Source organism: Perna viridis, chromosome 15 (assembly GCF_037379345.1).
Source record: "Perna viridis isolate PV_CMFRI_1.1 ecotype Kerala chromosome 15, ASM3737934v1, whole genome shotgun sequence".
Taxonomy (NCBI): domain Eukaryota; kingdom Metazoa; phylum Mollusca; class Bivalvia; order Mytilida; family Mytilidae; genus Perna; species Perna viridis.
Genome location: NC_142459.1, coordinates 18,747,485 through 18,756,377, shown reverse-complemented (window position 1 = coordinate 18,756,377; position 8,893 = coordinate 18,747,485). Strand labels below are relative to the sequence as shown.

The 8,893-nt window shown below is 33.7% G+C and overlaps 2 long non-coding RNA genes across 5 annotated transcripts in view; one reads left to right on the top strand and one right to left on the bottom strand.

Moving 5' to 3' along the window:
* Positions 1–429: 429 nt before the first annotated feature.
* LOC148597319 (uncharacterized) lies at positions 430–8,780 on the bottom strand. Its single transcript, XR_015918970.1, has 3 exons — positions 8,622–8,780; positions 5,758–5,845; positions 430–658 (listed from the first exon to the last, which is right to left on the bottom strand). It is a non-coding gene; the product is annotated as an uncharacterized LOC148597319 (long non-coding RNA).
* LOC148597318 (uncharacterized) overlaps positions 5,109–8,893 on the top strand; it is a 47,930-nt gene continuing 44,145 nt past the window's right edge. The window contains exon 1 of one of the 4 annotated variants that reach the window (XR_015918967.1): positions 5,109–5,204. This is a non-coding gene — a long non-coding RNA (uncharacterized LOC148597318). Of the gene's footprint in view, positions 5,205–5,390; positions 5,540–7,006; positions 7,154–8,809; positions 8,892–8,893 lie in introns of those variants that run through there. The other 3 variants (XR_015918966.1, XR_015918969.1, XR_015918965.1) reach the window with 3 other exon arrangements.

Here is an 8,893-nt window from a genome sequence, read left to right as displayed (position 1 = left end):
GTATAAACAGGCTCTTTTCCTTTGTTATTCATTTGTGTCTTTATTTCCTCATTAAGATGTAATGCAAATACCTTAAACAATCAAATACAAACTAAAGATGTAATCAGAAAGTCAACATGAAATAAAAAATCATTGAAGAGTTCACAGGTTAAATGATGCATATATATACATATATGCATGCATATACATAGTATATATGTAAGTTTTATTAGGTGCTTTCTGCATTAGTGTTTCCCCCGGAACTCAGTAAATTACACTTTCCAAGGCATTGAATAACATGAACGTGTTATTGTCTCATGAAATTGTACGTGTCGACTTCGATTGGTGTCAGTGGTTTCCTAACAGTACTTCAACAACTGGAGATTTTTAAAATAAAACATAAAGTCAACTAGATTATTTTTCTTTTAAAATTAACTCTTGTAGGTTTTAAAAAGATTTTTTAATGGTTGCTTTAAAATAAGTCTCTTGATTACACCAAGATTCATATCACAGGGTCTGTCAAATAATACTTGTCATCACAATATAGTCATTGACCGGGCTAAAATTCATTCATAAATATATATTTAACTTCTACATTTATTCAGACATAGAACTTTATCACAAATATGTCCGTGGTATGGCGAGTTAATTCCAAAGTTTTTCTTCCTCTACATAAGACCTGAAACACAGAACAGTAATTTAATCAGTAAAGAGTATGACATCATGCAATCATACACATCTACGTTCAGATACGTCAGAATGCTTCATTCTATATCATGGAAATATGTCCGTCTCCTTTAGTCATTTAAACAACAAGTCACGATGTAGTAATCCTGGTCGTCTAAACGGATTTATTAACAATACTTTTAAATTCAATGTGAACATATCAAACAGTATTATGCAATATTTTGATATGCAAAATTATCAGTAGTACTACATGATTTGACACTAAAAACATTTTACTGAAAATCAAAAATATATATTGCCCATATAAATGTAAATAATTTAACTATAACAGTATGATTTTTACATAAATTGTTCTAAGTAATTCATTCACGACCACTAAGACTGACAACTCTGTCTGAGCTGAAGGCATTCATTGACACACAAATAAAGGGAAGGGGCGGGGGGGGGGGGCAATTTGTAAACAAACACAAAATATATTGATCTTTACTGATGGTTTTAAAACGACCTAGGGATACGAATGTACAAAAAAGAAAAGTAAAAAAAAATGGTAAACTATTCAACCATTTAAACTATAATTTTACAATCGTATTGTAAATATTTGATAAGAAATATGCAATGGGGAATCGGGATTGGGACAGTAACGCAAAAACAACGAACAACAATTATAGGACACCAAAGGGGAGATCATTCTCAAACTCGGTATCACTCTAGCAGCTTTTTAGTGATAAAAACTATCACTATCTACATGTAACCCTTGTAGAACTTCTAAATATCATAAACATTATGATAACTCATTCCAGAAATTTCTTTGATAATATTTTGTTTATGGTCAATGCCATTAATATCAGAATTTTAGTCTGATACTGAAAAGGAGACCCCGACCCGGCCAGACTTATAATAGTAGTCAAAGGATATTAAATACCCTACCCGCCATTGTTAGAGGTAATGTCATGCAGTTATGACCCCACACTAATACATGTACATTGTTTGTACAATATGTCTGTTATTTTTAGTTTAAACATATTTTATTTCAAAGAATACATCTATATACATGTATGTTATGACGATATTATAATACAACACAAGGATTCGGAAACAAGCTGAAGCTTATGCTAATCCGTCCCCAAGTAAACGATGTACTATCTTAAGACAATAATAGCATGCTCTTATATAATTATGTATCTTTGATGCAACTATATATTGGAGATGTAAGGATTGAATAAAGAATATGTATCGAAATTGAAGAGGGATAGATAGGAAAGTATACAAAAGGGATATTGAGGAGTTGAAATACACAGAAGATAACACACAATACTAAGAGATATATGTTAAACACAAATTAAGCATTGACAAATCGTTTACTTTTTTAAAATGTAAGTTTGCACCTTTAAAAATAAATCTGCATTTTGTTCTATTTAAAGTTAGAGCATCAGACCCTTTGAGAAGAATGTCAATATCGATATGGAAATTCAAAGTATGTATAGTGTTTCGTCGAATCTCTGAGTAACTGTTACATTCAAGTAAAAACTGGCTGTTTGTTTCTCTTTGTCCGCAGATACAGTTCCGACTAGCCACCAGACTTTGCCTGTACAGATGCTCATTGAGAGTGCTGCTGTCCATGCGCAATCTGGCGTGCGAGGCCTGACCGGATTTACTACCAATATTATAGTACACAGGTTCTTTACGATCATTCGAAATATTAATACGCGTTTTGAATATATTAAAAGACCTATTATCACGAGTGGTGAATGGAAGGTCGCTCCACATTTTGATAGTGGACGGCAGAAAATAATTGGAATATAATGACGTCCTAGTACGTAACTCGGTTAAGTTATGTGATTGGCGGTTTAAGTGGTCATGGATGATAGCCCGCGCATTTGGCACCAGGGTACTCAAATACTCGAGGGTATCACCATTCACCATCCTATACATCATCACAAGTTTATGTTTTTTCTCCTATCGGAGGGTTTTACCCAACCGGTTTCGCGATATAGCTCGTCCAGCGATATTAATTTGGTACCACCTCTAACAATTCGCATGACTTCTATTTGGACTCTAAAAGAGGGTGGTTTTGTCTTGCATGTTTATGTGTTATCATCATCGCTTCCATCTTATGAAGATTAAATCGAACCAACCATCGCGTAGCCTCTTGATGATTTTTTTCCCATATCACTATTCAATAATCGAGCTGCAATATCTGGCGTCTCTTCTATGACATAAAGACTAGTGTCGTCGGCAAATAATATAATACAAGCATCGATGTCGTTGACGATGCCATTTATAAAAACAAGAAATACTAAAGGGCCGAATATAGATCTTTCCGAAACTCCAGCTCTCTCTTTTTTCCAACTAGAAAAGCAACCGTTTATAACAACTCGCTGGTGTCAGTCCGACATACAACTACTAAACCATCGCAAAAGACGTCCTGTTATACCGTACTGTTGTAAGCCTCTATGCCAAACACGGTCAAAGTCCTTGGAGATATCGCAGAAAACAACGCGAATGTCCTTACTGTTATCCAAAGCTTGACCGAATGAACTTTATATTTAGTAGTTGGTTGATAGCTGAGTTACCACGAGTGAATCCAGATTGGTATTGAGTTATAATCCGATTATCTCTCAGAAAATGATGTACATGCTTATAATCGCAACGTTCCATAAATTTTGAAATTATACTAAGTAATGAAATAGGCCGATATTGTTTAACTTCTCGCGCATTTCCGCTCTTAGATACTGGCGTCACATTCGCTCTTTTCCACATAGATAGAAAGAGAGACTTCGAGAGAGAGTTTGAAAGGTCTACATAAGGGACTCTTCAGTTCGGAATATGCGGCCTTCAGAAGTGTAATGCTAATAAGGTCAGGGCCGGAAGCCTCGGATTCACTTCTTACACATTCGTTAATCTCATTTTCACCTATGATAGGATGAGGAAGATACGTGTTAGAGTCGTCTAGTTCCGTTTGTAAGACGAAATACTAATTAAGTTCACCCGCTTTGGCAGTATCATCGGTGATTACCATTTATTTGAAAAGGAGGTATACCAACTTTCCGTTGTATCATGCCTGAAATTCGGTTACATATCTGTCACCAAGACTTCGTAGACGGGTGGTTATTTTTTAGCTTATCTACTAGCTGAGCTTGGTAGCTCTGTTGAACTTTCCGTACTTGTAAAGTAACAACGTTTCTTACACGTCTAAACTTGGCCCAATCACCTTCACTATTCGTACGTCGCGCTTTGTAGTGCATAGTCTCTTTTTACGGTTCAGTCTTCGTAGATATTTCGTCAACCATCTGGGGTCCCCCCTCAGTAATCGGTATTTGATTATATTTGACGATAATTATCATAATCCCCTCTGTCATACAGCCATATTCTACGCTGGAATGAACTGTTGGTGGGTTTATGAGAATTTAATATCCCAATTACAGGACAATGATACCTAACCTGGTCTAATAAAAGAGGTACCACCGCAGAATAAGGAACAAAATCAATACAGCTAGTGACAATTAAATTTATGACTGACGATAAATTCTCAATAAATTCTGTTGGATTATTTATCAATTGCTCCAAACTATACGTAGCACAAATACAACTTATTCGTGAGTAAGGTTCACCTGGCTTATCATTAAAATCACCGGTTAATTTTACAATATCACAAAAATCATCACTTACGGCAGACTCTACAGAACTTTCTATCCTACTCCATACCGCATTATTACTTTGAGACGGGATATAAAAAGTCCCATATAAAACCTTCTTATCACGTTGCTTTAGTTGTATCCATATTACATCTAGGACAGGCAATTCAAAGTCGGAAAATCTGGTGGCACTGACAGTGTCCTTGATATATACCTTTGACCCCACCCCTCTATGACTCCCCTCTCTGTCCCTACGAAATGGTTTTTGATAATGAATCATTCTGTTGTCATCCACATCAGATGGTTTCAACCATGTTTCAGTAAACGGCAATATATCTATCCCACTATGTTGGGCTAATATTAGGTCTATCTTAGGTCATAAACTCTGTAAATTTAAATGTAGAAACGAAACCGAATTTGACAACAAATCATAAATATATGAAAAATATGAGAACTCACTATCAGAAATTGAACTTCCGTCCTCCGATAATTTATCATCAACGTTAACAGGAGGGCCTGGATTGAATTCCAATCCAGATATAAGGAGTAACATCTCAATTATCAACAACAACATATTTGTCTTAAGAATATAACCACAATGGTTCTTCGAAATACAAAACTTGTTTCTCATTTTGCACAGAGTTATTAAAATGAATATCATCTGATTTGATAATTAACAGTAACAAACAAATATGGTAGGGAGTTAATCTTAAATATGGCGAACAGATATATACAGTTTACATCAAGCTATGTCAAAGGCCTATGTCTATTGTGTTTCATTGTTAAATTGAAAAACCCACTCCCATACGGTATTGTTCAATTCCGATACCCATAATTAACAGATACCTGGATGGTACCTGTACACACAATGAGAGGGGGGTAAACACAAGATCACAAAATACGGTAAGTTATATAGAAATATATAGTGACTATAAGGTGCAAGTTCAATACGATATATTAAATGGATATACAGTGCATTTTATGAGAAGAAGATGAGTAAGTATGTAAATGAATGAAAAGAAACGAGTAAGTGTATAGTCTGGTTTTTGATAATAAAAGAATATGAATTTGTTGTATGACAGATTTTAAACACCTGGATGGTTCAAATTTGTTATCAAAAACACAGTCCTTTTAAAAATAATCGAACGTAATTTTATATTTACCTTTAAAAATGCATTGAATTCAGTCAAATCACAAAAGATCGCACTCTAATTTTGTGTATATATGGGACATAACAGGTAAGTCTTTTTCCTTTATATTCGTGTGTTTCAAAGTATATTAGAGCAAAATTTGGGCACTCCGCTTTTGCTGAATATAAACAACGATCAAGTAGTTCATATTACTACTGATTCCAAAGTATATTCAGATACAGTATAGTTAAAAGAGTGTAAAGAACGACATACTATTAACTGAAATTTAACAAGAAGAAATAAAAAAATAATAATATTTGTTTGACCTCTGATACGCCGCACTTTCGTTCAGTAGATGCAGTAAAGCTTCCTTTGTAAATCTACGAATTCACCAATTATTTAATCTGTGATCCTCTAAAAAAAATCAAAGAACAAATTGGTCAGAGTTATGTGTCTTTCTAGTGTATATATATATATATATATATATATAGGAGGAATGACCCGGCCAGCGAAAGGAACGACCAAAAATTTGTATCGCAAATCTGACAGTTGTAACATCGCTTGGAATTTTTCAGCCGTTTATATACTTTTATATATCTTCCTGTATCAATTTGATCCGACGGAGCAGTATAGCGAATAGAGTCGTCACATTGCTTGATACACATCAGGTTAAGGGGAAAATCGCATTAAAATTGCAAATGTACAGGTTGAATATCCTCACGACCCTGAATGTTATTATCTTACCCACATCCAGTCTCTAGACAACGATTATCAATTGGTTTTCGATTATCACCCATTTCAAGTACTGAACCCCTTTATTGTACCTGATTGATACACTTACAAAACAATGGACAGAACAGCCATTGCAAATATAAAATCCGAATATCTAAACGGCCCTGTCAGCCAAAATGAGCCCCAGTGAGCAATTTCAATATCTAGGTATCGGAAAACAATTGCTTGATCATAGTTACTCTATTCAAGTACTTCAACCCATACGTAGTAGCTGCTTGAAATACTTCCAGTTGAAGGGAAGCGTCATTGCAAATATACTACACGAATGTATAAACAGCCCTGATCGCCGACATTTGAGCCCTGGTGAGCGATTTCAATTGTCAATATCAGGCTATGATACATATATTTCAAACCAAATTCTAGAAAATGAGATATTTTTGCAAATTAAATGAGTGTTAACACTTGAAATTACCTTTATGGTCTTATATTATTGTTTAAAATGTTAAAATTGTCAAAATAAGCATCATATCTATGGCAGCGACACATTAATTTAAGCCCAATTTCTCAAAAATGACATATTTTGGCAAAGTGTATGTGTGCGAATATCTTTGATATACCTGTCATGTATCAGTTTTGTACAAAAATTCACAGGAAAGCAGAAGGACAGAGATATTGAATTTTTAAGTTGGAAATTGAACACAGTTATAACAAAACAACATTTAAAGTCATCTAAAAGTTTCATTGGAAAGTGAGATTTTTAGTATGTGAAACTAGAAGCTTTCAAACGACAATATGTCATGTTTTGTACTAGATGGAACAACTTTAAATGAAATAAAGTAATGCAAGGCCTCAATTTTTACTTTTATGACGTATGTTTACTTAATTAGGAAATTAGCAATGTTTTTTTTTTATAGATTAAAAGATGACCAATGGATTGCAAATGTTATTATGAAAAGTTTTCTCAAGACAACTATAAAACAAATACATAGGGTGAATTAAATTGTTGAATTATAAACATGTAAAAACCGAAATGTTTTTTGCATTTTCAATTTATTCTACTTTAACTGCTCAAAAAATACTGTACTACAGCCATTTGTTTGATTAATTGTTAAACCTGACAAATAAAACATTTTTCATCTCATAAATGACCATTTCTAATGGAACTTCCACTCAAATTCTAATGTGGCTTATAAACTAGTGGTGATAATGATATAAAAGTGAATTTTCTTCAATAGAGTGTGAAGTAAGTAGAAACTTTGATGTTTACGGTGTATGTTATTTACAGATCTTGCAAAATATCTATCTGTGTTTGTGAGATATTTCTCCTTTTATAAATTCCGAGTACATTTATACGTTCCCAGGGTACCAAATGTGACTGAAAATCAGCATTTTTTTGCAACTAAGATGTCTTTTTTCATTAAAATAATAAAAAAAAAATTCAACATTCTGACTCTATTTTACCTTTGTGTAAACAAGAACTTTGTGCAATTGGCTGTATCAATAAGAAGATTACCAAGAGGGTCCCTTGTGTTAAGGCTAAAAGGGGGTCTGAACTTGACTTTTTGTGAATATCGGCAAAAAATAGAGATTTTGAAACAATTTGGTATTCATAGAATAGTTTAGGCATTTGCCATTACAATACAGACCGCCTTTCATGTTACTTATAGTAATGTCACTCCAAAAAGAAAATTTGAGTGCCTGAATTGATCAGATATGTTAGGTACATCATTATCTTAATTATGAATGCCTAAAATATGAGTTATACGGTGTCAGTATGTTGTGAATGAGAATTCTGTTTGATACTGAGACCAGTTTTCTAGGGGAAGGGGTGATATTGTTAGCATTATTTGAAAATTCTTTCTTGAAAATTAGTTTTTCGTGGTTTATTTATGTATGAAAATAAAATAACTATTGACTGATACCAAATTTGAGACGTTTTATTTGAGTAATAACTTGTAGAGTCGAATTTATGTGACTTTTGACCGAAAAAAGCGAAAATCCCATTTTTCGCATTTTTTGATAAATTCTGACTACAAAAATCGCCAAATATCATCAAAAGAACCCCAGAAGTATAAATTGTGATAATACTACACATGTAATCATAGGAAGGCTACTACACTCAACCAATTAAGTCACCAAAATCTTGGATTTTTGACCCAGTGGGGTCAAATATAGGCTTATACTGAAAAAGAAACCGAGAATATTCTTTGGCAACAAAGTGATTCAGTAATGGGTGGTTTACAGGTACCTAAAAATCACCATGAGGTTGTTCGGGGGGGGGGGGTGCATGGCCCATGGACAAATATATTTGTATATAGGTGTACCGTGTTTTGGGAAAAACAACGATGTATAATGTTCATAGGTTTAAATGCTATTATATTTTGATAATAGTCTTGTACTGATTGTCACATTGAATTATTACCACAATATCAAAGGGATAAAATAACACAATACATACCCGTCCTTGTTAAAGGCAATGTCATGCAGTAATGACCATATGCGAATGCATGCACATTGTATCCACAAAATGTCTTTTCTTTTTGTAATACAATAATATGAATTCATTGTATGACCGATTTTGAACACCTGAATGGTTAAAATGTGTATGCCAAAACACATTCCTTTTAAAAATAATCCACGTGATTCTCTATTTATCTAAAAATGTATTGAATTCAATCATATAACAAAAGATCGCACACTTATTTGAGGTATGTCTGGGCTGTAATAGGT